The 26628-nt window shown below is 42.3% G+C and overlaps 50 non-coding genes across 50 annotated transcripts; all 50 read right to left on the bottom strand.

Annotated features, from left to right (window-relative positions):
* Nucleotides 1–91: 91 nt before the first annotated feature.
* On the bottom strand, nt 92–210 carry LOC140024395 (5S ribosomal RNA). Its single transcript, XR_011828368.1, has one exon. It is a non-coding gene; the product is annotated as a 5S ribosomal RNA (ribosomal RNA).
* A 416-nt stretch (nt 211–626) lies between these two features.
* On the bottom strand, nt 627–745 carry LOC140022042 (5S ribosomal RNA). The gene has a single exon (XR_011826024.1). It is a non-coding gene; the product is annotated as a 5S ribosomal RNA (ribosomal RNA).
* Nucleotides 746–1160: 415 nt separating this feature from the next.
* LOC140023927 (5S ribosomal RNA) lies at nt 1161–1279 on the bottom strand. Its single transcript, XR_011827894.1, has one exon. It is a non-coding gene; the product is annotated as a 5S ribosomal RNA (ribosomal RNA).
* A 415-nt stretch (nt 1280–1694) lies between these two features.
* On the bottom strand, nt 1695–1813 carry LOC140022864 (5S ribosomal RNA). Its single transcript, XR_011826842.1, has one exon. It is a non-coding gene; the product is annotated as a 5S ribosomal RNA (ribosomal RNA).
* Nucleotides 1814–2226: 413 nt separating this feature from the next.
* On the bottom strand, nt 2227–2345 carry LOC140032144 (5S ribosomal RNA). The gene has a single exon (XR_011836069.1). It is a non-coding gene; the product is annotated as a 5S ribosomal RNA (ribosomal RNA).
* Nucleotides 2346–2761: 416 nt separating this feature from the next.
* Nucleotides 2762–2880, bottom strand: LOC140025084 (5S ribosomal RNA). Its single transcript, XR_011829062.1, has one exon. It is a non-coding gene; the product is annotated as a 5S ribosomal RNA (ribosomal RNA).
* A 416-nt stretch (nt 2881–3296) lies between these two features.
* Nucleotides 3297–3415, bottom strand: LOC140032658 (5S ribosomal RNA). The gene has a single exon (XR_011836583.1). It is a non-coding gene; the product is annotated as a 5S ribosomal RNA (ribosomal RNA).
* A 417-nt stretch (nt 3416–3832) lies between these two features.
* LOC140024901 (5S ribosomal RNA) lies at nt 3833–3951 on the bottom strand. Its single transcript, XR_011828877.1, has one exon. It is a non-coding gene; the product is annotated as a 5S ribosomal RNA (ribosomal RNA).
* Nucleotides 3952–4367: 416 nt separating this feature from the next.
* Nucleotides 4368–4486, bottom strand: LOC140025083 (5S ribosomal RNA). The gene has a single exon (XR_011829061.1). It is a non-coding gene; the product is annotated as a 5S ribosomal RNA (ribosomal RNA).
* A 415-nt stretch (nt 4487–4901) lies between these two features.
* LOC140023360 (5S ribosomal RNA) lies at nt 4902–5020 on the bottom strand. Its single transcript, XR_011827329.1, has one exon. It is a non-coding gene; the product is annotated as a 5S ribosomal RNA (ribosomal RNA).
* Nucleotides 5021–5435: 415 nt separating this feature from the next.
* LOC140032596 (5S ribosomal RNA) lies at nt 5436–5554 on the bottom strand. Its single transcript, XR_011836522.1, has one exon. It is a non-coding gene; the product is annotated as a 5S ribosomal RNA (ribosomal RNA).
* A 415-nt stretch (nt 5555–5969) lies between these two features.
* Nucleotides 5970–6088, bottom strand: LOC140023511 (5S ribosomal RNA). The gene has a single exon (XR_011827479.1). It is a non-coding gene; the product is annotated as a 5S ribosomal RNA (ribosomal RNA).
* Nucleotides 6089–6502: 414 nt separating this feature from the next.
* LOC140021800 (5S ribosomal RNA) lies at nt 6503–6621 on the bottom strand. Its single transcript, XR_011825782.1, has one exon. It is a non-coding gene; the product is annotated as a 5S ribosomal RNA (ribosomal RNA).
* Nucleotides 6622–7035: 414 nt separating this feature from the next.
* Nucleotides 7036–7154, bottom strand: LOC140024602 (5S ribosomal RNA). Its single transcript, XR_011828578.1, has one exon. It is a non-coding gene; the product is annotated as a 5S ribosomal RNA (ribosomal RNA).
* A 416-nt stretch (nt 7155–7570) lies between these two features.
* Nucleotides 7571–7689, bottom strand: LOC140024394 (5S ribosomal RNA). Its single transcript, XR_011828367.1, has one exon. It is a non-coding gene; the product is annotated as a 5S ribosomal RNA (ribosomal RNA).
* A 416-nt stretch (nt 7690–8105) lies between these two features.
* LOC140023645 (5S ribosomal RNA) lies at nt 8106–8224 on the bottom strand. Its single transcript, XR_011827614.1, has one exon. It is a non-coding gene; the product is annotated as a 5S ribosomal RNA (ribosomal RNA).
* A 596-nt stretch (nt 8225–8820) lies between these two features.
* LOC140023720 (5S ribosomal RNA) lies at nt 8821–8939 on the bottom strand. Its single transcript, XR_011827687.1, has one exon. It is a non-coding gene; the product is annotated as a 5S ribosomal RNA (ribosomal RNA).
* A 416-nt stretch (nt 8940–9355) lies between these two features.
* LOC140022040 (5S ribosomal RNA) lies at nt 9356–9474 on the bottom strand. The gene has a single exon (XR_011826022.1). It is a non-coding gene; the product is annotated as a 5S ribosomal RNA (ribosomal RNA).
* Nucleotides 9475–9889: 415 nt separating this feature from the next.
* On the bottom strand, nt 9890–10008 carry LOC140023926 (5S ribosomal RNA). The gene has a single exon (XR_011827893.1). It is a non-coding gene; the product is annotated as a 5S ribosomal RNA (ribosomal RNA).
* A 415-nt stretch (nt 10009–10423) lies between these two features.
* On the bottom strand, nt 10424–10542 carry LOC140022862 (5S ribosomal RNA). The gene has a single exon (XR_011826840.1). It is a non-coding gene; the product is annotated as a 5S ribosomal RNA (ribosomal RNA).
* A 416-nt stretch (nt 10543–10958) lies between these two features.
* LOC140023707 (5S ribosomal RNA) lies at nt 10959–11077 on the bottom strand. The gene has a single exon (XR_011827675.1). It is a non-coding gene; the product is annotated as a 5S ribosomal RNA (ribosomal RNA).
* A 416-nt stretch (nt 11078–11493) lies between these two features.
* On the bottom strand, nt 11494–11612 carry LOC140025082 (5S ribosomal RNA). The gene has a single exon (XR_011829060.1). It is a non-coding gene; the product is annotated as a 5S ribosomal RNA (ribosomal RNA).
* Nucleotides 11613–12028: 416 nt separating this feature from the next.
* LOC140032657 (5S ribosomal RNA) lies at nt 12029–12147 on the bottom strand. The gene has a single exon (XR_011836582.1). It is a non-coding gene; the product is annotated as a 5S ribosomal RNA (ribosomal RNA).
* A 417-nt stretch (nt 12148–12564) lies between these two features.
* On the bottom strand, nt 12565–12683 carry LOC140024900 (5S ribosomal RNA). Its single transcript, XR_011828876.1, has one exon. It is a non-coding gene; the product is annotated as a 5S ribosomal RNA (ribosomal RNA).
* A 416-nt stretch (nt 12684–13099) lies between these two features.
* On the bottom strand, nt 13100–13218 carry LOC140023979 (5S ribosomal RNA). The gene has a single exon (XR_011827945.1). It is a non-coding gene; the product is annotated as a 5S ribosomal RNA (ribosomal RNA).
* A 416-nt stretch (nt 13219–13634) lies between these two features.
* On the bottom strand, nt 13635–13753 carry LOC140023359 (5S ribosomal RNA). The gene has a single exon (XR_011827328.1). It is a non-coding gene; the product is annotated as a 5S ribosomal RNA (ribosomal RNA).
* A 415-nt stretch (nt 13754–14168) lies between these two features.
* LOC140022039 (5S ribosomal RNA) lies at nt 14169–14287 on the bottom strand. The gene has a single exon (XR_011826021.1). It is a non-coding gene; the product is annotated as a 5S ribosomal RNA (ribosomal RNA).
* A 415-nt stretch (nt 14288–14702) lies between these two features.
* On the bottom strand, nt 14703–14821 carry LOC140023509 (5S ribosomal RNA). Its single transcript, XR_011827477.1, has one exon. It is a non-coding gene; the product is annotated as a 5S ribosomal RNA (ribosomal RNA).
* A 414-nt stretch (nt 14822–15235) lies between these two features.
* Nucleotides 15236–15354, bottom strand: LOC140032668 (5S ribosomal RNA). Its single transcript, XR_011836593.1, has one exon. It is a non-coding gene; the product is annotated as a 5S ribosomal RNA (ribosomal RNA).
* Nucleotides 15355–15768: 414 nt separating this feature from the next.
* On the bottom strand, nt 15769–15887 carry LOC140024601 (5S ribosomal RNA). The gene has a single exon (XR_011828577.1). It is a non-coding gene; the product is annotated as a 5S ribosomal RNA (ribosomal RNA).
* A 416-nt stretch (nt 15888–16303) lies between these two features.
* Nucleotides 16304–16422, bottom strand: LOC140032626 (5S ribosomal RNA). Its single transcript, XR_011836551.1, has one exon. It is a non-coding gene; the product is annotated as a 5S ribosomal RNA (ribosomal RNA).
* A 416-nt stretch (nt 16423–16838) lies between these two features.
* Nucleotides 16839–16957, bottom strand: LOC140023644 (5S ribosomal RNA). The gene has a single exon (XR_011827613.1). It is a non-coding gene; the product is annotated as a 5S ribosomal RNA (ribosomal RNA).
* Nucleotides 16958–17373: 416 nt separating this feature from the next.
* LOC140022038 (5S ribosomal RNA) lies at nt 17374–17492 on the bottom strand. Its single transcript, XR_011826020.1, has one exon. It is a non-coding gene; the product is annotated as a 5S ribosomal RNA (ribosomal RNA).
* Nucleotides 17493–17908: 416 nt separating this feature from the next.
* Nucleotides 17909–18027, bottom strand: LOC140023924 (5S ribosomal RNA). Its single transcript, XR_011827891.1, has one exon. It is a non-coding gene; the product is annotated as a 5S ribosomal RNA (ribosomal RNA).
* Nucleotides 18028–18442: 415 nt separating this feature from the next.
* On the bottom strand, nt 18443–18561 carry LOC140022861 (5S ribosomal RNA). Its single transcript, XR_011826839.1, has one exon. It is a non-coding gene; the product is annotated as a 5S ribosomal RNA (ribosomal RNA).
* A 413-nt stretch (nt 18562–18974) lies between these two features.
* On the bottom strand, nt 18975–19093 carry LOC140032143 (5S ribosomal RNA). The gene has a single exon (XR_011836068.1). It is a non-coding gene; the product is annotated as a 5S ribosomal RNA (ribosomal RNA).
* A 416-nt stretch (nt 19094–19509) lies between these two features.
* LOC140025080 (5S ribosomal RNA) lies at nt 19510–19628 on the bottom strand. The gene has a single exon (XR_011829058.1). It is a non-coding gene; the product is annotated as a 5S ribosomal RNA (ribosomal RNA).
* A 416-nt stretch (nt 19629–20044) lies between these two features.
* LOC140032656 (5S ribosomal RNA) lies at nt 20045–20163 on the bottom strand. The gene has a single exon (XR_011836581.1). It is a non-coding gene; the product is annotated as a 5S ribosomal RNA (ribosomal RNA).
* A 417-nt stretch (nt 20164–20580) lies between these two features.
* LOC140024899 (5S ribosomal RNA) lies at nt 20581–20699 on the bottom strand. The gene has a single exon (XR_011828875.1). It is a non-coding gene; the product is annotated as a 5S ribosomal RNA (ribosomal RNA).
* Nucleotides 20700–21115: 416 nt separating this feature from the next.
* On the bottom strand, nt 21116–21234 carry LOC140023978 (5S ribosomal RNA). Its single transcript, XR_011827944.1, has one exon. It is a non-coding gene; the product is annotated as a 5S ribosomal RNA (ribosomal RNA).
* A 416-nt stretch (nt 21235–21650) lies between these two features.
* Nucleotides 21651–21769, bottom strand: LOC140023358 (5S ribosomal RNA). The gene has a single exon (XR_011827327.1). It is a non-coding gene; the product is annotated as a 5S ribosomal RNA (ribosomal RNA).
* Nucleotides 21770–22184: 415 nt separating this feature from the next.
* Nucleotides 22185–22303, bottom strand: LOC140032594 (5S ribosomal RNA). The gene has a single exon (XR_011836520.1). It is a non-coding gene; the product is annotated as a 5S ribosomal RNA (ribosomal RNA).
* Nucleotides 22304–22718: 415 nt separating this feature from the next.
* LOC140032655 (5S ribosomal RNA) lies at nt 22719–22837 on the bottom strand. Its single transcript, XR_011836580.1, has one exon. It is a non-coding gene; the product is annotated as a 5S ribosomal RNA (ribosomal RNA).
* A 417-nt stretch (nt 22838–23254) lies between these two features.
* Nucleotides 23255–23373, bottom strand: LOC140024898 (5S ribosomal RNA). Its single transcript, XR_011828874.1, has one exon. It is a non-coding gene; the product is annotated as a 5S ribosomal RNA (ribosomal RNA).
* Nucleotides 23374–23789: 416 nt separating this feature from the next.
* LOC140023977 (5S ribosomal RNA) lies at nt 23790–23908 on the bottom strand. Its single transcript, XR_011827943.1, has one exon. It is a non-coding gene; the product is annotated as a 5S ribosomal RNA (ribosomal RNA).
* Nucleotides 23909–24324: 416 nt separating this feature from the next.
* LOC140023357 (5S ribosomal RNA) lies at nt 24325–24443 on the bottom strand. The gene has a single exon (XR_011827326.1). It is a non-coding gene; the product is annotated as a 5S ribosomal RNA (ribosomal RNA).
* Nucleotides 24444–24858: 415 nt separating this feature from the next.
* LOC140032593 (5S ribosomal RNA) lies at nt 24859–24977 on the bottom strand. Its single transcript, XR_011836519.1, has one exon. It is a non-coding gene; the product is annotated as a 5S ribosomal RNA (ribosomal RNA).
* A 415-nt stretch (nt 24978–25392) lies between these two features.
* On the bottom strand, nt 25393–25511 carry LOC140023508 (5S ribosomal RNA). Its single transcript, XR_011827476.1, has one exon. It is a non-coding gene; the product is annotated as a 5S ribosomal RNA (ribosomal RNA).
* Nucleotides 25512–25925: 414 nt separating this feature from the next.
* On the bottom strand, nt 25926–26044 carry LOC140024132 (5S ribosomal RNA). The gene has a single exon (XR_011828104.1). It is a non-coding gene; the product is annotated as a 5S ribosomal RNA (ribosomal RNA).
* Nucleotides 26045–26458: 414 nt separating this feature from the next.
* On the bottom strand, nt 26459–26577 carry LOC140024600 (5S ribosomal RNA). Its single transcript, XR_011828576.1, has one exon. It is a non-coding gene; the product is annotated as a 5S ribosomal RNA (ribosomal RNA).
* Between the last annotated feature and the right edge of the window lie 51 nt (nt 26578–26628).

The following is a 26628-nucleotide window of genomic DNA, read 5'->3' as shown; positions in this document are numbered from 1 at the left end:
AAGCAAAATATTAAGCAATCGTTCCGACGGAGCTAAATTACTACAGGATAAAAAACGAATAGGAAATTTGGATTTCGAAACAAAAAAGAGAGGGGTGCAACACGAGGACTTCCCAGGGGGTCACCAATCCAAGTACTACTCTCGCCCAAACACGCTTAATTTAGAAGTTCTGATGGGATCCGGTGCATTAGTGCTGGTATGATCGCACCCGCCATATTCCTTTCGCTTCATTCTTTTAAACTACCCCGTCCTGCGAAGCAGTGTGGCTTTTCTAGACCGAAATTCATTTTAAGCGTCAATTCAAGTATTTTCCTATTATCCTTTTATTTATTTGCTTTCATATTTTTTTTTGTTATTGATTTGCCCCCTGTTTTTTTCCATCATCCCGCAACTCTAAATTATCATGAAATCAATCCTTCACGCTTGCGCTGATACATTTGCGCCGACAAATTTGAGCGACGATCCGGGCTTTGATCGAGCCGTACCGTTCCTGATTTGTCTCGCGCCTTCAGATCCTCCTTCACGCTTCGACAAGAAGCAAAATATTAAGCAATCGTTCCGACGGAGCTAAATTACTACAGGATAAAGAACGAATAGAAAATTTGAATTTCGAAACAAAAAAGAGAGGGGTGCAACAAGAGGAATTCCCAGGGGGTCACCCATCCTAGCACTACGCTCGCCCAAGCATGCTTAACTTCGGAGTTCTGATGGGATCCGGTGCATTAGTGCTGGTATGATCGCACCCGCCATGTTCCTTTCGCTTTATTCTTTTAAACTACCCCGTCCTGCGAAGCAGTGTGGCTTTTCTAGACCGAAATTCATTTTGAGCGTCAATTCAAGCATTTTTCTCTTATCGTTTTGTTTATTGCTTTCATATTTTTTTTTGTTATTGATTTGCACCCTGTTTTTTTCCCTCATCGCGCAACAATAAATTGTCATGAAATCAATCCATCACGCTAGCGCTGATACATTTGCGCCGACAAATTTGAGCGATGATCCGGGCTTTGATCGAGCCGTACCGTTCCTGATTTCTCTCGCGCCTTCAGATCCGCCTTCATGCTTTGAGAATAAGCAAAATATAAAGCAATCGTTCCGAAGGACCTAAATTACTACAAGATAAAGAACGAATAGAAAATTTGAATTTCGAAACAAAAAAGAAAGGGGTGCAACAAGAGGAATTCCCAGGGGGTCACCCATCCTAATACTGCTCACGCCCAAGCACGCTTAACTTCGGAGTTCTGATGGGATACGGTGCATTAGTGCTGGTATAATCGCACCCACAACGTTCCTTACGCTTTATTCTTTTAAACTACCCCGTCCAGCGAAGCAGTGTGGCTTTTCTAGACTGGAATTCATTTTAAGCGTCAATTGAAACATTTTCCTTTTATCCTTTTATTTATTTACTTTATATATATTTTTTTTATTGATTTGCACCCTGTTTTTTTCCATCATCCCGCAACTCTAAATTATCATGAAATCAATCATTCACGCTTGCGGTGATACATTTGCGCCGACAAATTTGAGCGACGATCCGGGCTTTGATCGAGCCGTACCGTTCCTGATTTGTCTCGCGCCTTCAGATCCTACTTCACGCTTCGACAAGAAGCAAAATATTAAGCAATCGTTCCGACGGAGTTAAATTACTACAGGATAAAGAACGAATAGGAAATTTGGATTTCGAAACAAAAAAGAGAGGGGTGCAACACGAGGACTTCCCAGGGGGTCACCAATCCAAGTACTACTCTCGCCCAAACACGCTTAATTTCGAAGTTCTGATGGGATCCGGTGCATTAGTGCTGGTATGATCGCACCCGCCATATTCCTTTCGCTTTATTCTTTTAAACTACCCCGTCCTGCGAAGAAGTGTTGCTTTTCTAGACCGAAATTCATTTTAAGCGTCAATTCAAGCATTTTCCAATTATCCTTTTATTTATTTGCTTTCATAATATTTTTTGTTATTGATTTGCCCCCTGTTTTTTTCCATCATCCCGCAACTCTAAATTATCATGAAATCAATCCTTCACGCTTGCGCTGATACATTTGCGCCGACAAATTTGAGCGACGATTCGGGCTTTGATCGAGCCGTACCGTTCCTGATTTGTCTCGCTTCAGATCCGCCTTCATGCTTCGAGAAGAAGCAAAATATAAAGCAATCGTTCCGAAGGACCTAAATTACTACAGGATAAAGAACGAATAGAAAATTTGAATTTCGAAACAAAAAAGAGAGGGGTGCAACAAGAGGAATTCCCAGGGGGTCACCCATCCTAGTACTACTCTCGCCCAAGCATGCTTAACTTCGGAGTTCTGATGGGATCCGGTGCATTAGTGCTGGTATGATCACACCCGCCATGTTCCTTTCGCTTTATTCTTTTAAACTACCCCGTCCTGCGAAGCAGTGTGGCTTTTCTAGACCGAAATTCATTTTAAGCGTCAATTCAAGCATTTTCCTATTATCTTTTTATTTTTTTACTTTCATATTTTTTTTTGTTATTGATTTGCCCCCTGTTTTTTTCAATCATCCCGCAACTCTAAATTATCATGAAATCAATCCTTCACGCTTGCGCTGATACATTTGCGCCGACAAATTTGAGCGACGATCCGGGCTTTGATCGAGCCGTACCGTTCCTGATTTGTCTCGCGCCTTCAGATCCTCCTTCACGCTTCGGCAAGAAGCAAAATATTAAGCAATCGTTCCGACGGAGCTAAATTACTACAGGATAAAGAACGAATAGGAAATTTGGATTTCGAAACAAAAAAGAGAGGGGTGCAACACGAGGACTTCCCACGGGGTCACCAATCCAAGTACTACTCTAGCCCAAACACGCTTAATTTCGATGTTCTGATGGGATCCGGTGCATTAGTGCTGGTATGATCGCACCCGCCATATTCCTTTCGCTTTATTCTTTTAAACTACCCCGTCGTGCGAAGCAGTGTGGCTTTTCTAGACCGAAATTCATTTTAAGCGTCAATTCAAGCATTTTCCTATTATCCTTTTATTTATTTGCTTTCATATTTTTTTTTGTTATTGATTTGCCCCCTGTTTTTTTCCATCATCCCGCAACTCTAAATTATCATGAAATCAATCCTTCACGCTTGCGCTGATACATTTGCGCCGACAAATTTGAGCGACGATCCGGGCTTTGATCGAGCCGTACCGTTCCTGATTTGTCTCGCGCCTTCAGATCCGCCTTCACGCTTCGAGAAGAAGCAAAATATAAAGCAATCGTTCCGAAGGACCTAAATTACTACAGGATAAAGAACGAATAGAAAATTTGAATTTCGAAACAAAAAAGAGAGGGGGGCAACAAGAGGAATTCCCAGGGGGTCACCCATCCTAGTACTACTCTCGCCCAAGCATGCTTAACTTCGGAGTTCTGATGGGATCCGGTGCATTAGTGCTGGTTTGATCGCACCCGCCATGTTCCTTTCGCTTTATTCTTTTAAACTACCCCGTCCTGCGAAGCAGTGTGGCTTTTCTAGACCGAAATTCATTTTAAGCGTCAATTCAAGCATTTTCCTATTATCCTTTTATTTATTTGCTTTCATATTTTTTTTTTGTTATTGATTTGCCCCCTGTTTTTTTCCATCATCCCGCAACTCTAAATTATCATGAAATCAATCCTTCACGCTTGCGCAGATACATTTGCGCCGACAAATTTGAGCGACGATACGGGCTTTGATCGAGCCGTACCGTTCCTGATTTGTCTCGCGCCTTCAGATCCTCCTTCACGCTTCGACAAGAAGCAAAATATTAAGCAATCGTTCCGACGGAGCTAAATTACTACTGGATAAAGAACGAATAGGAAATTTGGATTTTGAAACAAAAAAGAGAGGGGTGCAACACGAGGACTTCCCAGGGGGTCACCAATCCAAGTACTACTCTCGCCCAAACACGCTTAATTTCGATGTTCTGATGGGATCCAGTGCATTAGTGCTGGTATGATCGCACCCGCCATATTCCTTTCGCTTTATTCTTTTAAACTACCCCGTCCTACGAAGCAGTGTGGCTTTTCTAGACCGAAATTCATTTTAAGCGTCAATTCAAGCATTTTCCTATTATCTTTTTTTTATTTGCTTTCATATTTTTTTTTTGTTATTGATTTGCCCCCTGTTTTTTTCCATCATCCCGCAACTCTAAATTATCATGAAATCAATCCTTCACGCTTGCGCTGATACATTTGCGCCGACAAATTTGAGCGACGATCCGGGCTTTGATCGAGCCGTACCGTTCCTGATTTGTCTCGCGCCTTCAGATCCTCCTTCACGCTTAGACAAGAAGCAAAATATTAAGCAATCGTTCCGACAGAGCTAAATTACTACAGGATAAATAACGAATAGGAAATTTGGATTTCGAAACAAAAAAGAGAGGGGTGCAACACGAGGACTTCCCACGGGGTCACCAATCCAAGTACTACTCTAGCCCAAACACGCTTAATTTCGATGTTCTGATGGGATCCGGTGCATTAGTGCTGGTATGATCGCACCCGCCATATTCCTTTCGCTTTATTCTTTTAAACTACCCCGTCGTGCGAAGCAGTGTGGCTTTTCTAGACCGAAATTCATTTTAAGCGTCAATTCAAGCATTTTCCTATTATCCTTTTATTTATTTGCTTTCATATTTTTTTTTGTTATTGATTTGCCCCCTTTTTTTTTCCATCATCCCGCAACTTTAAATTATCATGAAATCAATCCTTCACGCTTGCGCTGATACATTTGCGCCGACAAATTTGAGCGACGATCCGGGCTTTGATCGAGCCGTACCGTTCCTGATTTGTCTCGCGCCTTCAGATCCTCCTTCACGCTTCGACAAGAAGCAAAATATTAAGCAATCGTTCCGACGGAGCTAAATTACTACAGGATAAAGAACAATAGAAAATTTGAATTTCGAAACAAAAAAGAGAGGGGTGCAACAAGAGGAATTCCCAGGGGGTCACCCATCCTAGCACTACGCTCGCCCAAGCAAGCTTAACTTCGGAGTTCTGATGGGATCCGGTGCATTAGTGCTGGTATGATCGCACCCGCCATGTTCCTTTCGCTTTATTCTTTTAAACTACCCCGTCCTGCGAAGCAGTGTGGCTTTTCTAGACCGAAATTCATTTTGAGCGTCAATTCAAGCATTTTTCTCTTATCGTTTTGTTTATTGCTTTCATATTTTTTTTTGTTATTGATTTGCACCCTGTTTTTTTCCCTCATCGCGCAACAATAAATTGTCATGAAATCAATCCATCACGCTAGCGCTGATACATTTGCGCCGACAAATTTGAGCGATGATCCGGGCTTTGATCGAGCCGTACCGTTCCTGATTTCTCTCGCGCCTTCAGATCCTCCTTCACGCTTCGACAAGAAGCAAAATATTAAGCAATCGTTCCGACGGAGCTAAATTACTACAGGATAAAGAACGAATAGAAAATTTGAATTTCGAAACAAAAAAGAGAGGGGTGCAACAAGAGGAATTCCCAGGGGGTCACCCATCCTAGCACTACTCTCGCCCAAGCATGCTTAACTTCGGAGTTCTGATGGGATCCGGTGCATTAGTGCTGGTATGATCGCACCCGCCATGTTCCTTTCGCTTTATTCTTTTAAACTACCCCGTCCTGCGAAGCAGTGTGGCTTTCCTAGACCGAAATTCATTTTAAGCGTCAATTCAAGCATTTTTCTCTTATTCTTTTGTTTATTGCTTTCATATTTTTTTTTGTTATTGATTTGCACCCTGTTTTTTTCCCTCATCGCGCAACAATAAATTGTCATGAAATCAATCCATCACGCTAGCGCTGATACATTTGCGCCGACAAATTTGAGCGATGATCCGGGCTTTGATCGAGCCGTACCGTTCCTGATTTCTCTCGCGCCTTCAGATCCGCCTTCATGCTTCGAGAAGAAGCAAAATATAAAGCAATCGTTCCGAAGGACCTAATTTACTACAAGATAAAGAACGAATAGAAAATTTGAATTTCGAAACAAAAAAGAAAGGGGTGCAACAAGAGGAATTCCCAGGGGGTCACCCATCCTAATACTGCTCACGCCCAAGCACGCTTAACTTCGGAGTTCTGATGGGATACGGTGCATTAGTGCTGGTATGATCGCACCCACAACGTTCCTTTCGCTTTATTCTTTTAAACTACCCCGTCCAGCGAAGCAGTGTGGCTTTTCTAGACCGGAATTCATTTTAAGCGTCAATTGAAGCATTTTCCTCTTATCCTTTTATTTATTTACTTTATATTTTTTTTGTTATTGATTTGCACCCTGTTTTTTTCCATCATCCCGCAACTCTAAATTATCATGAAATCGATCATTCACGCTTGCGGTGATACATTTGCGCCGACAAATTTGAGCGACGATCCGGGCTTTGATCGAGCCGTACCGTTCCTGATTTGTCTCGCGCCTTCAGATCCTACTTCACGCTTCGACAAGAAGCAAAATATTAAGCAATCGTTCCGACGGAGCTAAATTACTACAGGATAAAGAACGAATAGGAAATTTGGATTTCGAAACAAAAAAGAGAGGGGTGCAACACGAGGACTTCCCAGGGGGTCACCCATCCTAATACTGCTTACGCCCAAGCACGCTTAACTTCGGAGTTCTGATGGGATACGGTGCATTAGTGCTGGTATGATCGCACCCACAACGTTCCTTTCGCTTTATTCTTTTAAACTACCCTGTCCTGCGAAGCAGTGTGGCTTTTCTAGACCGGAATTCATTTTAAGCGTCAATTGAAGTATTTTCCTCTTATCCTTTTATTTATTTACTTTATATATTTTTTGTTATTGATTTGCACCCTATTTTTTTCCATCATCCCGCAACTCTAAATTATCATGAAATCAATCCTTCACGCTTGCGGTGATACATTTGCGCCGACAAATTTGAGCGACGATCCGGGCTTTGATCGAGCCGTACCGTTCTTGATTTGTCTCGCGCCTTCAGATCCTCCTTCACGCTTCGACAAGAAGCAAAATATTAAGCAATCGTTCCGACGGAGCTAAATTACTACAGGATAAAGAACGAATAGGAAATTTGGATTTCGAAACAAAAAAGAGAGGGGTGCAACACGAGGACTTCCCAGGGGGTCACCAATCCAAGTACTACTCTCGCCCAAACACGCTTAATTTCGATGTTCAGATGGGATCCGGTGCATTAGTGCTGGTATGATCGCACCCGCCATATTCCTTTCGCTTTATTCTTTTAAACTACCCCGTCCTGCGAAGCAGTGTGGCTTTTCTAGACCGAAATTCATTTTAAGCGTCAATTCAAGCATTTTCCTATTATCCTTTTATTTATTTGCTTTCATATTTTTTTTTGTTATTGATTTGCCCCCTGTTTTTTTCCATCATCCCGCAACTCTAAATTATCATGAAATCAATCCTTCACCCTTGCACTGATACATTTGCGCCGACAAATTTGAGCGACGATCCGGGCTTTGATCGAGCCGTACCGTTCCTGATTTGTCTCGCGCCTTCAGATCCTCCTTCACGCTTCGACAAGAAGCAAAATATTAAGCAATCGTTCCGACGGAGCTAAATTACTACAGGATAAAGAACGAATAGGAAATTTGGATTTCGAAACAAAAAAGAGAGGGGTGCAACACGAGGACTTCCCAGGGGGTCACCAATCCAAGTACTACTCTCGCCCAAACACGCTTAATTTAGAAGTTCTGATGGGATCCGGTGCATTAGTGCTGGTATGATCGCACCCGCCATATTCCTTTCGCTTCATTCTTTTAAACTACCCCGTCCTGCGAAGCAGTGTGGCTTTTCTAGACCGAAATTCATTTTAAGCGTCAATTCAAGTATTTTCCTATTATCCTTTTATTTATTTGCTTTCATATTATTTTTTGTTATTGATTTGCACCCTGTTTTTTTCCATCATCCCGCAACTCTAAATTATCATGAAATCAATCCTTCACGCTTGCGGTGTTACATTTGCGCCGACAAATTTGAGCGACTATCCGGGCTTTGATCGAGCCGTACCGTTCCTGATTTGTCTCGCGCCTTCAGATCCTCCTTCACGCTTCGACAAGAAGCAAAATATTAAGCAATCGTTCCGACGGAGCTAAATTACTACAGGATAAAGAACGAATAGGAAATTTGGATTTCGAAACAAAAAAGCGAGGGATGCAACACGAGGACTTCCCAGGGGGTCACCAATCCAAGTACTACTCTCGCCCAAACACGCTTAATTTCGAAGTTCTGATGGGATCCGGTGCATTAGTGCTGGTATGATCGCACCCGCCATATTCCTTTCACTTTATTCTTTTAAACTACCCCGTCCTGCGAAGCAGTGTAGCTTTTCTAGACCGAAATTCATTTTAAGCGTCAATTCAAGCATTTTCCTATTATCCTTTTATTTATTTGCTTTCATATTTTTTCTGATGGGATCCGGTGCATTAGTGCTGGTATGATCGCACCCGCCATATTCCTTTCGCTTTATTCTTTTAAACTACCCCGTCCTGCGAAGCAGTGTGGCTTTTCTAGACCGAAATTCATTTTAAGCGTCAATTCAAGCATTTTCCTATTATCCTTTTATTTATTTTCTTTCATATTTTTTTTTTGTTATTGATTTGCCCCCTGTTTTTTTCCATCATCCCGCAACTCTAAATTATCATGAAATCAATCCTTCACGCTTGCGCTGATACATTTGCGCCGACAAATTTGAGCGACGATCCGGGCTTTGATCGAGCCATACCGTTCCTGATTTGTCTCGCGCCTTCAGATCCTCCTTCACGCTTCGACAAGAAGCAAAATATTAAGCAATCGTTCCGACGGAGCTAAATTACTACAGGATAAAGAACGAATAGGAAATTTGGATTTCGAAACAAAAAAGAGAGGGGTGCAACACGAGGACTTCCCAGGGGGTCACCAATCCAAGTACTACTCTCGCCCAAACACACTTAATTTCGAAGTTCTGATGGGATCCGGTGCATTAGTGCTGGTATGATCGCACCCGCCATATTCCTTTCACTTTATTCTTTTAAACTACCCCGTCCTGCGAAGAAGTGTTGCTTTTCTAGACCGAAATTCATTTTAAGCGTCAATTCAAGCATTTTCCAATTATCCTTTTATTTATTTGCTTTCATAATATTTTTTGTTATTGATTTGCCCCCTGTTTTTTTCCATCATCCCGCAACTCTAAATTATCATGAAATCAATCCTTCACGCTTGCGCTGATACATTTGCGCCGACAAATTTGAGCGACGATCCGGGCTTTGATCGAGCCGTACCGTTCCTGATTTGTCTCGCGCCTTCAGATCCTCCTTCACGCTTCGACAAGAAGCAAAATATTAAGCAATCGTTCCGACGGAGCTAAATTACTACAGGATAAAGAACGAATAGAAAATTTGAATTTCGAAACAAAAAAGAGAGGGGTGCAACAAGAGGAATTCCCAGGGGGTCACCCATCCTAGCACTACGCTCGCCCAAGCATGCTTAACTTCGGAGTTCTGATGGGATCCGGTGCATTAGTGCTGGTATGATCGCACCCGCCATGTTCCTTTCGCTTTATTCTTTTAAACTACCCCGTCCTGCGAAGCAGTGTGGCTTTTCTAGACCGAAATTCATTTTGAGCGTCAATTCAAGCATTTTTCTCTTATCGTTTTGTTTATTGCTTTCATATTTTTTTTTGTTATTGATTTGCACCCTGTTTTTTTCCCTCATCGCGCAACAATAAATTGTCATGAAATCAATCCATCACGCTAGCGCTGATACATTTGCGCCGACAAATTTGAGCGATGATCCGGGCTTTGATCGAGCCGTACCGTTCCTGATTTCTCTCGCGCCTTCAGATCCGCCTTCATGCTTTGAGAATAAGCAAAATATAAAGCAATCGTTCCGAAGGACCTAAATTACTACAAGATAAAGAACGAATAGAAAATTTGAATTTCGAAACAAAAAAGAAAGGGGTGCAACAAGAGGAATTCCCAGGGGGTCACCCATCCTAATACTGCTCACGCCCAAGCACGCTTAACTTCGGAGTTCTGATGGGATACGGTGCATTAGTGCTGGTATAATCGCACCCACAACGTTCCTTACGCTTTATTCTTTTAAACTACCCCGTCCAGCGAAGCAGTGTGGCTTTTCTAGACCGGAATTCATTTTAAGCGTCAATTGAAACATTTTCCTTTTATCCTTTTATTTATTTACTTTATATATATTTTTTTTATTGATTTGCACCCTGTTTTTTTCCATCATCCCGCAACTCTAAATTATCATGAAATCAATCATTCACGCTTGCGGTGATACATTTGCGCCGACAAATTTGAGCGACGATCCGGGCTTTGATCGAGCCGTACCGTTCCTGATTTGTCTCGCGCCTTCAGATCCTACTTCACGCTTCGACAAGAAGCAAAATATTAAGCAATCGTTCCGACGGAGCTAAATTACTACAGGATAAAGAACGAATAGGAAATTTGGATTTCGAAACAAAAAAGAGAGGGGTGCAACACGAGGACTTCCCAGGGGGTCACCAATCCAAGTACTACTCTCGCCCAAACACGCTTAATTTCGAAGTTCTGATGGGATCCGGTGCATTAGTGCTGGTATGATCGCACCCGCCATATTCCTTTCGCTTTATTCTTTTAAACTACCCCGTCCTGCGAAGAAGTGTTGCTTTTATAGACCGAAATTCATTTTAAGCGTCAATTCAAGCATTTTCCAATTATCCTTTTATTTATTTGCTTTCATAATATTTTTTGTTATTGATTTGCCCCCTGTTTTTTTCCATCATCCCGCAACTCTAAATTATCATGAAATCAATCCTTCACGCTTGCGCTGATACATTTGCGCCGACAAATTTGAGCGACGATCCGGGCTTTGATCGAGCCGTACCGTTCCTGATTTGTCTCGCGCCTTCAGATCCTCCTTCACGCTTCGACAAGAAGCAAAATATTAAGCAATCGTTCCGACGGAGCTAAATTACTACAGGATAAAGAACGAATAGGAAATTTGGATTTCGAAACAAAAAAGAGAGGGGTGCAACACGAGGACTTCCCAGGGGGTCACCAATCCAAGTACTACTCTCGCCCAAACACGCTTAATTTCGAAGTTCTGATGGGATCCGGTGCATTAGTGCTGGTATGATCACACCCGCCATGTTCCTTTCGCTTTATTCTTTTAAACTACCCCGTCCTGCGAAGCAGTGTGGCTTTTCTAGACCGAAATTCATTTTAAGCGTCAATTCAAGCATTTTCCTATTATCTTTTTATTTATTTACTTTCATATTTTTTTTTGTTATTGATTTGCCCCCTGTTTTTTTCAATCATCCCGCAACTCTAAATTATCATGAAATCAATCCTTCACGCTTGCGCTGATACATTTGCGCCGACAAATTTGAGCGACGATCCGGGCTTTGATCGAGCCGTACCGTTCCTGATTTGTCTCGCGCCTTCAGATCCTCCTTCACGCTTCGGCAAGAAGCAAAATATTAAGCAATCGTTCCGACGGAGCTAAATTACTACAGGATAAAGAACGAATAGGAAATTTGGATTTCGAAACAAAAAAGAGAGGGGTGCAACACGAGGACTTCCCACGGGGTCACCAATCCAAGTACTACTCTAGCCCAAACACGCTTAATTTCGATGTTCTGATGGGATCCGGTGCATTAGTGCTGGTATGATCGCACCCGCCATATTCCTTTCGCTTTATTCTTTTAAACTACCCCGTCCTGCGAAGCAGTGTGGCTTTTCTAGACCGAAATTCATTTTAAGCGTCAATTCAAGCATTTTCCTATTATCCTTTTATTTATTTGCTTTCATATTTTTTTTTGTTATTGATTTGCCCCCTGTTTTTTTCCATCATCCCGCAACTCTAAATTATCATGAAATCAATCCTTCACGCTTGCGCTGATACATTTGCGCCGACAAATTTGAGCGACGATCCGGGCTTTGATCGAGCCGTACCGTTCCTGATTTGTCTCGCGCCTTCAGATCCGCCTTCACGCTTCGAGAAGAAGCAAAATATAAAGCAATCGTTCCGAAGGACCTAAATTACTACAGGATAAAGAACGAATAGAAAATTTGAATTTCGAAACAAAAAAGAGAGGGGGGCAACAAGAGGAATTCCCAGGGGGTCACCCATCCTAGTACTACTCTCGCCCAAGCATGCTTAACTTCGGAGTTCTGATGGGATCCGGTGCATTAGTGCTGGTTTGATCGCACCCGCCATGTTCCTTTCGCTTTATTCTTTTAAACTACCCCGTCCTGCGAAGCAGTGTGGCTTTTCTAGACCGAAATTCATTTTAAGCGTCAATTCAAGCATTTTCCTATTATCCTTTTATTTATTTGCTTTCATATTTTTTTTTTGTTATTGATTTGCCCCCTGTTTTTTTCCATCATCCCGCAACTCTAAATTATCATGAAATCAATCCTTCACGCTTGCGCTGATACATTTGCGCCGACAAATTTGAGCGACGATACGGGCTTTGATCGAGCCGTACCGTTCCTGATTTGTCTCGCGCCTTCAGATCCTCCTTCACGCTTCGACAAGAAGCAAAATATTAAGCAATCGTTCCGACGGAGCTAAATTACTACTGGATAAAGAACGAATAGGAAATTTGGATTTTGAAACAAAAAAGAGAGGGGTGCAACACGAGGACTTCCCAGGGGGTCACCAATCCAAGTACTACTCTCGCCCAAACACGCTTAATTTCGATGTTCTGATGGGATCCAGTGCATTAGTGCTGGTATGATCGCACCCGCCATATTCCTTTCGCTTTATTCTTTTAAACTACCCCGTCCTACGAAGCAGTGTGGCTTTTCTAGACCGAAATTCATTTTAAGCGTCAATTCAAGCATTTTCCTATTATCTTTTTTTTATTTGCTTTCATATTTTTTTTTTGTTATTGATTTGCCCCCTGTTTTTTTCCATCATCCCGCAACTCTAAATTATCATGAAATCAATCCTTCACGCTTGCGCTGATACATTTGCGCCGACAAATTTGAGCGACGATCCGGGCTTTGATCGAGCCGTACCGTTCCTGATTTGTCTCGCGCCTTCAGATCCTCCTTCACGCTTAGACAAGAAGCAAAATATTAAGCAATCGTTCCGACAGAGCTAAATTACTACAGGATAAATAACGAATAGGAAATTTGGATTTCAAAACAAAAAAGAGAGGGGTGCAACACGAGGACTTCCCAGGGGGTCACCAATCCAAGTACTACTCTCGCCCAAACACGCTTAATTTCGAAGTTCTGATGGGATCCGGTGCATTAGTGCTGGTATGATCGCATCCGCCATATTCCTTTCGCTTTATTCTTTTAAACTACCCCGTCCTGCGAAGCAGTGTGGCTTTTCTAGACCGAAATTCATTTTAAGCGTCAATTCAAGCATTTTCCTATTATCCTTTTATTTATTTGCTTTCATATTTTTTTTTGTTATTGATTTGCCCCCTTTTTTTTTCCATCATCCCGCAACTTTAAATTATCATGAAATCAATCCTTCACGCTTGCGCTGATACATTTGCGCCGACAAATTTGAGCGACGATCCGGGCTTTGATCGAGCCGTACCGTTCCTGATTTGTCTCGCGCCTTCAGATCCTCCTTCACGCTTCGACAAGAAGCAAAATATTAAGCAATCGTTCCGACGGAGCTAAATTACTACAGGATAAAGAACGAATAGAAAATTTGAATTTCGAAACAAAAAAGAGAGGGGTGCAACAAGAGGAATTCCCAGGGGGTCACCCATCCTAGCACTACGCTCGCCCAAGCAAGCTTAACTTCGGAGTTCTGATGGGATCCGGTGCATTAGTGCTGGTATGATCGCACCCGCCATGTTCCTTTCGCTTTATTCTTTTAAACTACCCCGTCCTGCGAAGCAGTGTGGCTTTTCTAGACCGAAATTCATTTTGAGCGTCAATTCAAGCATTTTTCTCTTATCGTTTTGTTTATTGCTTTCATATTTTTTTTTGTTATTGATTTGCACCCTGTTTTTTTCCCTCATCGCGCAACAATAAATTGTCATGAAATCAATCCATCACGCTAGCGCTGATACATTTGCGCCGACAAATTTGAGCGATGATCCGGGCTTTGATCGAGCCGTACCGTTCCTGATTTCTCTCGCGCCTTCAGATCCTCCTTCACGCTTCGACAAGAAGCAAAATATTAAGCAATCGTTCCGACGGAGCTAAATTACTACAGGATAAAGAACGAATAGAAAATTTGAATTTCGAAACAAAAAAGAGAGGGGTGCAACAAGAGGAATTCCCAGGGGGTCACCCATCCTAGCACTACGCTCGCCCAAGCATGCTTAACTTCGGAGTTCTGATGGGATCCGGTGCATTAGTGCTGGTATGATCGCACCCGCCATGTTCCTTTCGCTTTATTCTTTTAAACTACCCCGTCCTGCGAAGCAGTGTGGCTTTTCTAGACCGAAATTCATTTTGAGCGTCAATTCAAGCATTTTTCTCTTATCGTTTTGTTTATTGCTTTCATATTTTTTTTTGTTATTGATTTGCACCCTGTTTTTTTCCCTCATCGCGCAACAATAAATTGTCATGAAATCAATCCATCACGCTAGCGCTGATACATTTGCGCCGACAAATTTGAGCGATGATCCGGGCTTTGATCGAGCCGTACCGTTCCTGATTTCTCTCGCGCCTTCAGATCCGCCTTCATGCTTCGAGAAGAAGCAAAATATAAAGCAATCGTTCCGAAGGACCTAATTTACTACAAGATAAAGAACGAATAGAAAATTTGAATTTCGAAACAAAAAAGAAAGGGGTGCAACAAGAGGAATTCCCAGGGGGTCACCCATCCTAATACTGCTCACGCCCAAGCACGCTTAACTTCGGAGTTCTGATGGGATACGGTGCATTAGTGCTGGTATGATCGCACCCACAACGTTCCTTTCGCTTTATTCTTTTAAACTACCCCGTCCAGCGAAGCAGTGTGGCTTTTCTAGACCGGAATTCATTTTAAGCGTCAATTGAAGCATTTTCCTCTTATCCTTTTATTTATTTACTTTATATTTTTTTTGTTATTGATTTGCACCCTGTTTTTTTCCATCATCCCGCAACTCTAAATTATCATGAAATCGATCATTCACGCTTGCGGTGATACATTTGCGCCGACAAATTTGAGCGACGATCCGGGCTTTGATCGAGCCGTACCGTTCCTGATTTGTCTCGCGCCTTCAGATCCTACTTCACGCTTCGACAAGAAGCAAAATATTAAGCAATCGTTCCGACGGAGCTAAATTACTACAGGATAAAGAACGAATAGGAAATTTGGATTTCGAAACAAAAAAGAGAGGGGTGCAACACGAGGACTTCCCAGGGGGTCACCCATCCTAATACTGCTTACGCCCAAGCACGCTTAACTTCGGAGTTCTGATGGGATACGGTGCATTAGTGCTGGTATGATCGCACCCACAACGTTCCTTTCGCTTTATTCTTTTAAACTACCCTGTCCTGCGAAGCAGTGTGGCTTTTCTAGACCGGAATTCATTTTAAGCGTCAATTGAAGTATTTTCCTCTTATCCTTTTATTTATTTACTTTATATATTTTTTGTTATTGATTTGCACCCTATTTTTTTCCATCATCCCGCAACTCTAAATTATCATGAAATCAATCCTTCACGCTTGCGGTGATACATTTACGCCGACAAATTTGAGCGACGATCCGGGCTTTGATCGAGCCGTACCGTTCTTGATTTGTCTCGCGCCTTCAGATCCTCCTTCACGCTTCGACAAGAAGCAAAATATTAAGCAATCGTTCCGACGGAGCTAAATTACTACAGGATAAAGAACGAATAGGAAATTTGGATTTCGAAACAAAAAAGAGAGGGGTGCAACACGAGGACTTCCCAGGGGGTCACCAATCCAAGTACTACTCTCGCCCAAACACGCTTAATTTCGATGTTCAGATGGGATCCGGTGCATTAGTGCTGGTATGATCGCACCCGCCATATTCCTTTCGCTTTATTCTTTTAAACTACCCCGTCCTGCGAAGCAGTGTGGCTTTTCTAGACCGAAATTCATTTTAAGCGTCAATTCAAGCATTTTCCTATTATCCTTTTATTTATTTGCTTTCATATTTTTTTTTGTTATTGATTTGCCCCCTGTTTTTTTCCATCATCCCGCAACTCTAAATTATCATGAAATCAATCCTTCACCCTTGCACTGATACATTTGCGCCGACAAATTTGAGCGACGATCCGGGCTTTGATCGAGCCGTACCGTTCCTGATTTGTCTCGCGCCTTCAGATCCTCCTTCACGCTTCGACAAGAAGCAAAATATTAAGCAATCGTTCCGACGGAGCTAAATTACTACAGGATAAAGAACGAATAGGAAATTTGGATTTCGAAACAAAAAAGAGAGGGGTGCAACACGAGGACTTCCCAGGGGGTCACCCATCCTAGTACTACTCTCGCCCAAACACGCTTAATTTAGAAGTTCTGATGGGATCCGGTGCATTAGTGCTGGTATGATCGCACCCGCCATATTCCTTTCGCTTCATTCTTTTAAACTACCCCGTCCTGCGAATCAGTGTGGCTTTTCTAGACCGAAATTCATTTTAAGCGTCAATTCAAGTATTTTCCTATTATCCTTTTATTTATTTGCTTTCATATTATTTTTTGTTATTGATTTGCACCCTGTTTTTTTCCATCATCCCGCAACTCTAAATTATCATGAAATCAATCCTTCACGCTTGCGGTGTTACATTTGCGCCGACAAATTTGAGCGACTATCCGGGCTTTGATCGAGCCGTACCGTTCCTGATTTGTCTCGCGCCTTCAGATCCTCCTTCACGCTTCGACAAGAAGCAAAATATTAAGCAATCGTTCCGACGGAGCTAAATTACTACAGGATAAAGAACGAATAGGAAATTTGGATTTCGAAACAAAAAAGCGAGGGATGCAACACGAGGACTTCCCAGGGGGTCACCAATCCAAGTACTACTCTCGCCCAAACACGCTTAATTTCGAAGTTCTGATGGGATCCGGTGCATTAGTGCTGGTATGATCGCACCCGCCATATTCCTTTCACTTTATTCTTTTAAACTACCCCGTCCTGCGAAGCAGTGTAGCTTTTCTAGACCGAAATTCATTTTAAGCGTCAATTCAAGCATTTTCCTATTATCCTTTTATTTATTTGCTTTCATATTTTTTTTTGTTATTGATTTGCCCCCTGTTTTTTTCCATCATCCCGCAACTCTAAATTATCATGAAATCAATCCTTCACGCTTGCGCTGATACATTTGCGCCGACAAATTTGAGCGACGATCCGGGCTTTGATCGAGCCGTACCGTTCCTGATTTGTCTCGCGCCTTCAGATCCTCCTTCACGCTTCGACAAGAAGCAAAATATTAAGCAATCGTTCCGACGGAGCTAAATTACTACAGGATAAAGAACGAATAGAAAATTTGAATTTCGAAACAAAAAAGAGAGGGGTGCAACAAGAGGAATTCCCAGGGGGTCACCCATCCTAGCACTACGCTCGCCCAAGCATGCTTAACTTCGGAGTTCTGATGGGATCCGGTGCATTAGTGCTGGTATGATCGCACCCGCCATGTTCCTTTCGCTTTATTCTTTTAAACTACCCCGTCCTGCGAAGCAGTGTGGCTTTTCTAGACCGAAATTCATTTTGAGCGTCAATTCAAGCATTTTTCTCTTATCGTTTTGTTTATTGCTTTCATATTTTTTTTTTGTTATTGATTTGCACCCTGTTTTTTTCCCTCATCGCGCAACAATAAATTGTCATGAAATCAATCCATCACGCTAGCGCTGATACATTTGCGCCGACAAATTTGAGCGATGATCCGGGCTTTGATCGAGCCGTACCGTTCCTGATTTCTCTCGCGCCTTCAGATCCGCCTTCATGCTTTGAGAATAAGCAAAATATAAAGCAATCGTTCCGAAGGACCTAAATTACTACAAGATAAAGAACGAATAGAAAATTTGAATTTCGAAACAAAAAAGAAAGGGGTGCAACAAGAGGAATTCCCAGGGGGTCACCCATCCTAATACTGCTCACGCCCAAGCACGCTTAACTTCGGAGTTCTGATGGGATACGGTGCATTAGTGCTGGTATAATCGCACCCACAACGTTCCTTACGCTTTATTCTTTTAAACTACCCCGTCCAGCGAAGCAGTGTGGCTTTTCTAGACCGGAATTCATTTTAAGCGTCAATTGAAACATTTTCCTTTTATCCTTTTATTTATTTACTTTATATATATTTTTTTTATTGATTTGCACCCTGTTTTTTTCCATCATCCCGCAACTCTAAATTATCATGAAATCAATCATTCACGCTTGCGGTGATACATTTGCGCCGACAAATTTGAGCGACGATCCGGGCTTTGATCGAGCCGTACCGTTCCTGATTTGTCTCGCGCCTTCAGATCCTACTTCACGCTTCGACAAGAAGCAAAATATTAAGCAATCGTTCCGACGGAGCTAAATTACTACAGGATAAAGAACGAATAGGAAATTTGGATTTCGAAACAAAAAAGAGAGGGGTGCAACACGAGGACTTCCCAGGGGGTCACCAATCCAAGTACTACTCTCGCCCAAACACGCTTAATTTCGAAGTTCTGATGGGATCCGGTGCATTAGTGCTGGTATGATCGCACCCGCCATATTCCTTTCGCTTTATTCTTTTAAACTACCCCGTCCTGCGAAGAAGTGTTGCTTTTCTAGACCGAAATTCATTTTAAGCGTCAATTCAAGCATTTTCCAATTATCCTTTTATTTATTTGCTTTCATAATATTTTTTGTTATTGATTTGCCCCCTGTTTTTTTCCATCATCCCGCAACTCTAAATTATCATGAAATCAATCCTTCACGCTTGCGCTGATACATTTGCGCCGACAAATTTGAGCGACGATTCGGGCTTTGATCGAGCCGTACCGTTCCTGATTTGTCTCGCTTCAGATCCGCCTTCATGCTTCGAGAAGAAGCAAAATATAAAGCAATCGTTCCGAAGGACCTAAATTACTACAGGATAAAGAACGAATAGAAAATTTGAATTTCGAAACAAAAAAGAGAGGGGTGCAACAAGAGGAATTCCCAGGGGGTCACCCATCCTAGTACTACTCTCGCCCAAGCATGCTTAACTTCGGAGTTCTGATGGGATCCGGTGCATTAGTGCTGGTATGATCACACCCGCCATGTTCCTTTCGCTTTATTCTTTTAAACTACCCCGTCCTGCGAAGCAGTGTGGCTTTTCTAGACCGAAATTCATTTTAAGCGTCAATTCAAGCATTTTCCTATTATCTTTTTATTTATTTACTTTCATATTTTTTTTTGTTATTGATTTGCCCCCTGTTTTTTTCAATCATCCCGCAACTCTAAATTATCATGAAATCAATCCTTCACGCTTGCGCTGATACATTTGCGCCGACAAATTTGAGCGACGATCCGGGCTTTGATCGAGCCGTACCGTTCCTGATTTGTCTCGCGCCTTCAGATCCTCCTTCACGCTTCGGCAAGAAGCAAAATATTAAGCAATCGTTCCGACGGAGCTAAATTACTACAGGATAAAGAACGAATAGGAAATTTGGATTTCGAAACAAAAAAGAGAGGGGTGCAACACGAGGACTTCCCACGGGGTCACCAATCCAAGTACTACTCTAGCCCAAACACGCTTAATTTCGATGTTCTGATGGGATCCGGTGCATTAGTGCTGGTATGATCGCACCCGCCATATTCCTTTCGCTTTATTCTTTTAAACTACCCCGTCCTGCGAAGCAGTGTGGCTTTTCTAGACCGAAATTCATTTTAAGCGTCAATTCAAGCATTTTCCTATTATCCTTTTATTTATTTGCTTTCATATTTTTTTTTGTTATTGATTTGCCCCCTGTTTTTTTCCATCATCCCGCAACTCTAAATTATCATGAAATCAATCCTTCACGCTTGCGCTGATACATTTGCGCCGACAAATTTGAGCGACGATCCGGGCTTTGATCGAGCCGTACCGTTCCTGATTTGTCTCGCGCCTTCAGATCCGCCTTCACGCTTCGAGAAGAAGCAAAATATAAAGCAATCGTTCCGAAGGACCTAAATTACTACAGGATAAAGAACGAATAGAAAATTTGAATTTCGAAACAAAAAAGAGAGGGGGGCAACAAGAGGAATTCCCAGGGGGTCACCCATCCTAGTACTACTCTCGCCCAAGCATGCTTAACTTCGGAGTTCTGATGGGATCCGGTGCATTAGTGCTGGTTTGATCGCACCCGCCATGTTCCTTTCGCTTTATTCTTTTAAACTACCCCGTCCTGCGAAGCAGTGTGGCTTTTCTAGACCGAAATTCATTTTAAGCGTCAATTCAAGCATTTTCCTATTATCCTTTTATTTATTTGCTTTCATATTTTTTTTTTGTTATTGATTTGCCCCCTGTTTTTTTCCATCATCCCGCAACTCTAAATTATCATGAAATCAATCCTTCACGCTTGCGCTGATACATTTGCGCCGACAAATTTGAGCGACGATACGGGCTTTGATCGAGCCGTACCGTTCCTGATTTGTCTCGCGCCTTCAGATCCTCCTTCACGCTTCGACAAGAAGCAAAATATTAAGCAATCGTTCCGACGGAGCTAAATTACTACTGGATAAAGAACGAATAGGAAATTTGGATTTTGAAACAAAAAAGAGAGGGGTGCAACACGAGGACTTCCCAGGGGGTCACCAATCCAAGTACTACTCTCGCCCAAACACGCTTAATTTCGATGTTCTGATGGGATCCAGTGCATTAGTGCTGGTATGATCGCACCCGCCATATTCCTTTCGCTTTATTCTTTTAAACTACCCCGTCCTACGAAGCAGTGTGGCTTTTCTAGACCGAAATTCATTTTAAGCGTCAATTCAAGCATTTTCCTATTATCTTTTTTTTATTTGCTTTCATATTTTTTTTTTGTTATTGATTTGCCCCCTGTTTTTTTCCATCATCCCGCAACTCTAAATTATCATGAAATCAATCCTTCACGCTTGCGCTGATACATTTGCGCCGACAAATTTGAGCGACGATCCGGGCTTTGATCGAGCCGTACCGTTCCTGATTTGTCTCGCGCCTTCAGATCCTCCTTCACGCTTAGACAAGAAGCAAAATATTAAGCAATCGTTCCGACAGAGCTAAATTACTACAGGATAAATAACGAATAGGAAATTTGGATTTCAAAACAAAAAAGAGAGGGGTGCAACACGAGGACTTCCCAGGGGGTCACCAATCCAAGTACTACTCTCGCCCAAACACGCTTAATTTCGAAGTTCTGATGGGATCCGGTGCATTAGTGCTGGTATGATCGCATCCGCCATATTCCTTTCGCTTTATTCTTTTAAACTACCCCGTCCTGCGAAGCAGTGTGGCTTTTCTAGACCGAAATTCATTTTAAGCGTCAATTCAAGCATTTTCCTATTATCCTTTTATTTATTTGCTTTCATATTTTTTTTTGTTATTGATTTGCCCCCTTTTTTTTTCCATCATCCCGCAACTTTAAATTATCATGAAATCAATCCTTCACGCTTGCGCTGATACATTTGCGCCGACAAATTTGAGCGACGATCCGGGCTTTGATCGAGCCGTACCGTTCCTGATTTGTCTCGCGCCTTCAGATCCTCCTTCACGCTTCGACAAGAAGCAAAATATTAAGCAATCGTTCCGACGGAGCTAAATTACTACAGGATAAAGAACGAATAGAAAATTTGAATTTCGAAACAAAAAAGAGAGGGGTGCAACAAGAGGAATTCCCAGGGGGTCACCCATCCTAGCACTACGCTCGCCCAAGCAAGCTTAACTTCGGAGTTCTGATGGGATCCGGTGCATTAGTGCTGGTATGATCGCACCCGCCATGTTCCTTTCGCTTTATTCTTTTAAACTACCCCGTCCTGCGAAGCAGTGTGGCTTTTCTAGACCGAAATTCATTTTGAGCGTCAATTCAAGCATTTTTCTCTTATCGTTTTGTTTATTGCTTTCATATTTTTTTTTGTTATTGATTTGCACCCTGTTTTTTTCCCTCATCGCGCAACAATAAATTGTCATGAAATCAATCCATCACGCTAGCGCTGATACATTTGCGCCGACAAATTTGAGCGATGATCCGGGCTTTGATCGAGCCGTACCGTTCCTGATTTCTCTCGCGCCTTCAGATCCTCCTTCACGCTTCGACAAGAAGCAAAATATTAAGCAATCGTTCCGACGGAGCTAAATTACTACAGGATAAAGAACGAATAGAAAATTTGAATTTCGAAACAAAAAAGAGAGGGGTGCAACAAGAGGAATTCCCAGGGGGTCACCCATCCTAGCACTACTCTCGCCCAAGCATGCTTAACTTCGGAGTTCTGATGGGATCCGGTGCATTAGTGCTGGTATGATCGCACCCGCCATGTTCCTTTCGCTTTATTCTTTTAAACTACCCCGTCCTGCGAAGCAGTGTGGCTTTTCTAGACCGAAATTCATTTTAAGCGTCAATTCAAGCATTTTTCTCTTATTCTTTTGTTTATTGCTTTCATATTTTTTTTTGTTATTGATTTGCACCCTGTTTTTTTCCCTCATCGCGCAACAATAAATTGTCATGAAATCAATCCATCACGCTAGCGCTGATACATTTACGCCGACAAATTTGAGCGATGATCCGGGCTTTGATCGAGCCGTACCGTTCCTGATTTCTCTCGCGCCTTCAGATCCGCCTTCATGCTTCGAGAAGAAGCAAAATATAAAGCAATCGTTCCGAAGGACCTAAATTACTACAGGATAAAGAACGAATAGAAAATTTGAATTTCGAAACAAAAAAGAGAGGGGGGCAACAAGAGGAATTCCCAGGGGGTCACCCATCCTAGTACTACTCTCGCCCAAGCATGCTTAACTTCGGAGTTCTGATGGGATCCGGTGCATTAGTGCTGGTTTGATCGCACCCGCCATGTTCCTTTCGCTTTATTCTTTTAAACTACCCCGTCCTGCGAAGCAGTGTGGCTTTTCTAGACCGAAATTCATTTTAAGCGTCAATTCAAGCATTTTCCTATTATCCTTTTATTTATTTGCTTTCATATTTTTTTTTTGTTATTGATTTGCCCCCTGTTTTTTTCCATCATCCCGCAACTCTAAATTATCATGAAATCAATCCTTCACGCTTGCGCTGATACATTTGCGCCGACAAATTTGAGCGACGATACGGGCTTTGATCGAGCCGTACCGTTCCTGATTTGTCTCGCGCCTTCAGATCCTCCTTCACGCTTCGACAAGAAGCAAAATATTAAGCAATCGTTCCGACGGAGCTAAATTACTACTGGATAAAGAACGAATAGGAAATTTGGATTTTGAAACAAAAAAGAGAGGGGTGCAACACGAGGACTTCCCAGGGGGTCACCAATCCAAGTACTACTCTCGCCCAAACACGCTTAATTTCGATGTTCTGATGGGATCCAGTGCATTAGTGCTGGTATGATCGCACCCGCCATATTCCTTTCGCTTTATTCTTTTAAACTACCCCGTCCTACGAAGCAGTGTGGCTTTTCTAGACCGAAATTCATTTTAAGCGTCAATTCAAGCATTTTCCTATTATCTTTTTTTTATTTGCTTTCATATTTTTTTTTTGTTATTGATTTGCCCCCTGTTTTTTTCCATCATCCCGCAACTCTAAATTATCATGAAATCAATCCTTCACGCTTGCGCTGATACATTTGCGCCGACAAATTTGAGCGACGATCCGGGCTTTGATCGAGCCGTACCGTTCCTGATTTGTCTCGCGCCTTCAGATCCTCCTTCACGCTTAGACAAGAAGCAAAATATTAAGCAATCGTTCCGACAGAGCTAAATTACTACAGGATAAATAACGAATAGGAAATTTGGATTTCAAAACAAAAAAGAGAGGGGTGCAACACGAGGACTTCCCAGGGGGTCACCAATCCAAGTACTACTCTCGCCCAAACACGCTTAATTTCGAAGTTCTGATGGGATCCGGTGCATTAGTGCTGGTATGATCGCATCCGCCATATTCCTTTCGCTTTATTCTTTTAAACTACCCCGTCCTGCGAAGCAGTGTGGCTTTTCTAGACCGAAATTCATTTTAAGCGTCAATTCAAGCATTTTCCTATTATCCTTTTATTTATTTGCTTTCATATTTTTTTTTGTTATTGATTTGCCCCCTTTTTTTTTCCATCATCCCGCAACTTTAAATTATCATGAAATCAATCCTTCACGCTTGCGCTGATACATTTGCGCCGACAAATTTGAGCGACGATCCGGGCTTTGATCGAGCCGTACCGTTCCTGATTTGTCTCGCGCCTTCAGATCCTCCTTCACGCTTCGACAAGAAGCAAAATATTAAGCAATCGTTCCGACGGAGCTAAATTACTACAGGATAAAGAACGAATAGAAAATTCGAATTTCGAAACAAAAAAGAGAGGGGTGCAACAAGAGGAATTCCCAGGGGGTCACCCATCCTAGCACTACGCTCGCCCAAGCAAGCTTAACTTCGGAGTTCTGATGGGATCCGGTGCATTAGTGCTGGTATGATCGCACCCGCCATGTTCCTTTCGCTTTATTCTTTTAAACTACCCCGTCCTGCGAAGCAGTGTGGCTTTTCTAGACCGAAATTCATTTTGAGCGTCAATTCAAGCATTTTTCTCTTATCGTTTTGTTTATTGCTTTCATATTTTTTTTTGTTATTGATTTGCACCCTGTTTTTTTCCCTCATCGCGCAACAATAAATTGTCATGAAATCAATCCATCACGCTAGCGCTGATACATTTGCGCCGACAAATTTGAGCGATGATCCGGGCTTTGATCGAGCCGTACCGTTCCTGATTTCTCTCGCGCCTTCAGATCCTCCTTCACGCTTCGACAAGAAGCAAAATATTAAGCAATCGTTCCGACGGAGCTAAATTACTACAGGATAAAGAACGAATAGAAAATTTGAATTTCGAAACAAAAAAGAGAGGGGTGCAACAAGAGGAATTCCCAGGGGGTCACCCATCCTAGCACTACTCTCGCCCAAGCATGCTTAACTTCGGAGTTCTGATGGGATCCGGTGCATTAGTGCTGGTATGATCGCACCCGCCATGTTCCTTTCGCTTTATTCTTTTAAACTACCCCGTCCTGCGAAGCAGTGTGGCTTTTCTAGACCGAAATTCATTTTAAGCGTCAATTCAAGCATTTTTCTCTTATTCTTTTGTTTATTGCTTTCATATTTTTTTTTGTTATTGATTTGCACCCTGTTTTTTTCCCTCATCGCGCAACAATAAATTGTCATGAAATCAATCCATCACGCTAGCGCTGATACATTTGCGCCGACAAATTTGAGCGATGATCCGGGCTTTGATCGAGCCGTACCGTTCCTGATTTCTCTCGCGCCTTCAGATCCGCCTTCATGCTTCGAGAAGAAGCAAAATATAAAGCAATCGTTCCGAAGGACCTAATTTACTACAAGATAAAGAACGAATAGAAAATTTGAATTTCGAAACAAAAAAGAAAGGGGTGCAACAAGAGGAATTCCCAGGGGGTCACCCATCCTAATACTGCTCACGCCCAAGCACGCTTAACTTCGGAGTTCTGATGGGATACGGTGCATTAGTGCTGGTATGATCGCACCCACAACGTTCCTTTCGCTTTATTCTTTTAAACTACCCCGTCCAGCGAAGCAGTGTGGCTTTTCTAGACCGGAATTCATTTTAAGCGTCAATTGAAGCATTTTCCTCTTATCCTTTTATTTATTTACTTTATATTTTTTTTGTTATTGATTTGCACCCTGTTTTTTTCCATCATCCCGCAACTCTAAATTATCATGAAATCGATCATTCACGCTTGCGGTGATACATTTGCGCCGACAAATTTGAGCGACGATCCGGGCTTTGATCGAGCCGTACCGTTCCTGATTTGTCTCGCGCCTTCAGATCCTACTTCACGCTTCGACAAGAAGCAAAATATTAAGCAATCGTTCCGACGGAGCTAAATTACTACAGGATAAAGAACGAATAGGAAATTTGGATTTCGAAACAAAAAAGAGAGGGGTGCAACACGAGGACTTCCCAGGGGGTCACCCATCCTAATACTGCTTACGCCCAAGCACGCTTAACTTCGGAGTTCTGATGGGATACGGTGCATTAGTGTTGGTATGATCGCACCCACAACGTTCCTTTCGCTTTATTCTTTTAAACTACCCTGTCCTGCGAAGCAGTGTGGCTTTTCTAGACCGGAATTCATTTTAAGCGTCAATTGAAGTATTTTCCTCTTATCCTTTTATTTATTTACTTTATATATTTTTTGTTATTGATTTGCACCCTATTTTTTTCCATCATCCCGCAACTCTAAATTATCATGAAATCAATCCTTCACGCTTGCGGTGATACATTTGCGCCGACAAATTTGAGCGACGATCCGGGCTTTGATCGAGCCGTACCGTTCTTGATTTGTCTCGCGCCTTCAGATCCTCCTTCACGCTTCGACAAGAAGCAAAATATTAAGCAATCGTTCCGACGGAGCTAAATTACTACAGGATAAAGAACGAATAGGAAATTTGGATTTCGAAACAAAAAAGAGAGGGGTGCAACACGAGGACTTCCCAGGGGGTCACCAATCCAAGTACTACTCTCGCCCAAACACGCTTAATTTCGATGTTCAGATGGGATCCGGTGCATTAGTGCTGGTATGATCGCACCCGCCATATTCCTTTCGCTTTATTCTTTTAAACTACCCTGTCCTGCGAAGCAG

The sequence above is a fragment of the Coffea arabica genome, chromosome 11e (assembly GCF_036785885.1).
Source record: "Coffea arabica cultivar ET-39 chromosome 11e, Coffea Arabica ET-39 HiFi, whole genome shotgun sequence".
NCBI classification, from domain to species: Eukaryota; Viridiplantae; Streptophyta; class Magnoliopsida; order Gentianales; family Rubiaceae; genus Coffea; species Coffea arabica.
Note: the sequence above shows the minus strand (reverse complement) of the source record. Positions and strands in the feature narration are given on the sequence as shown.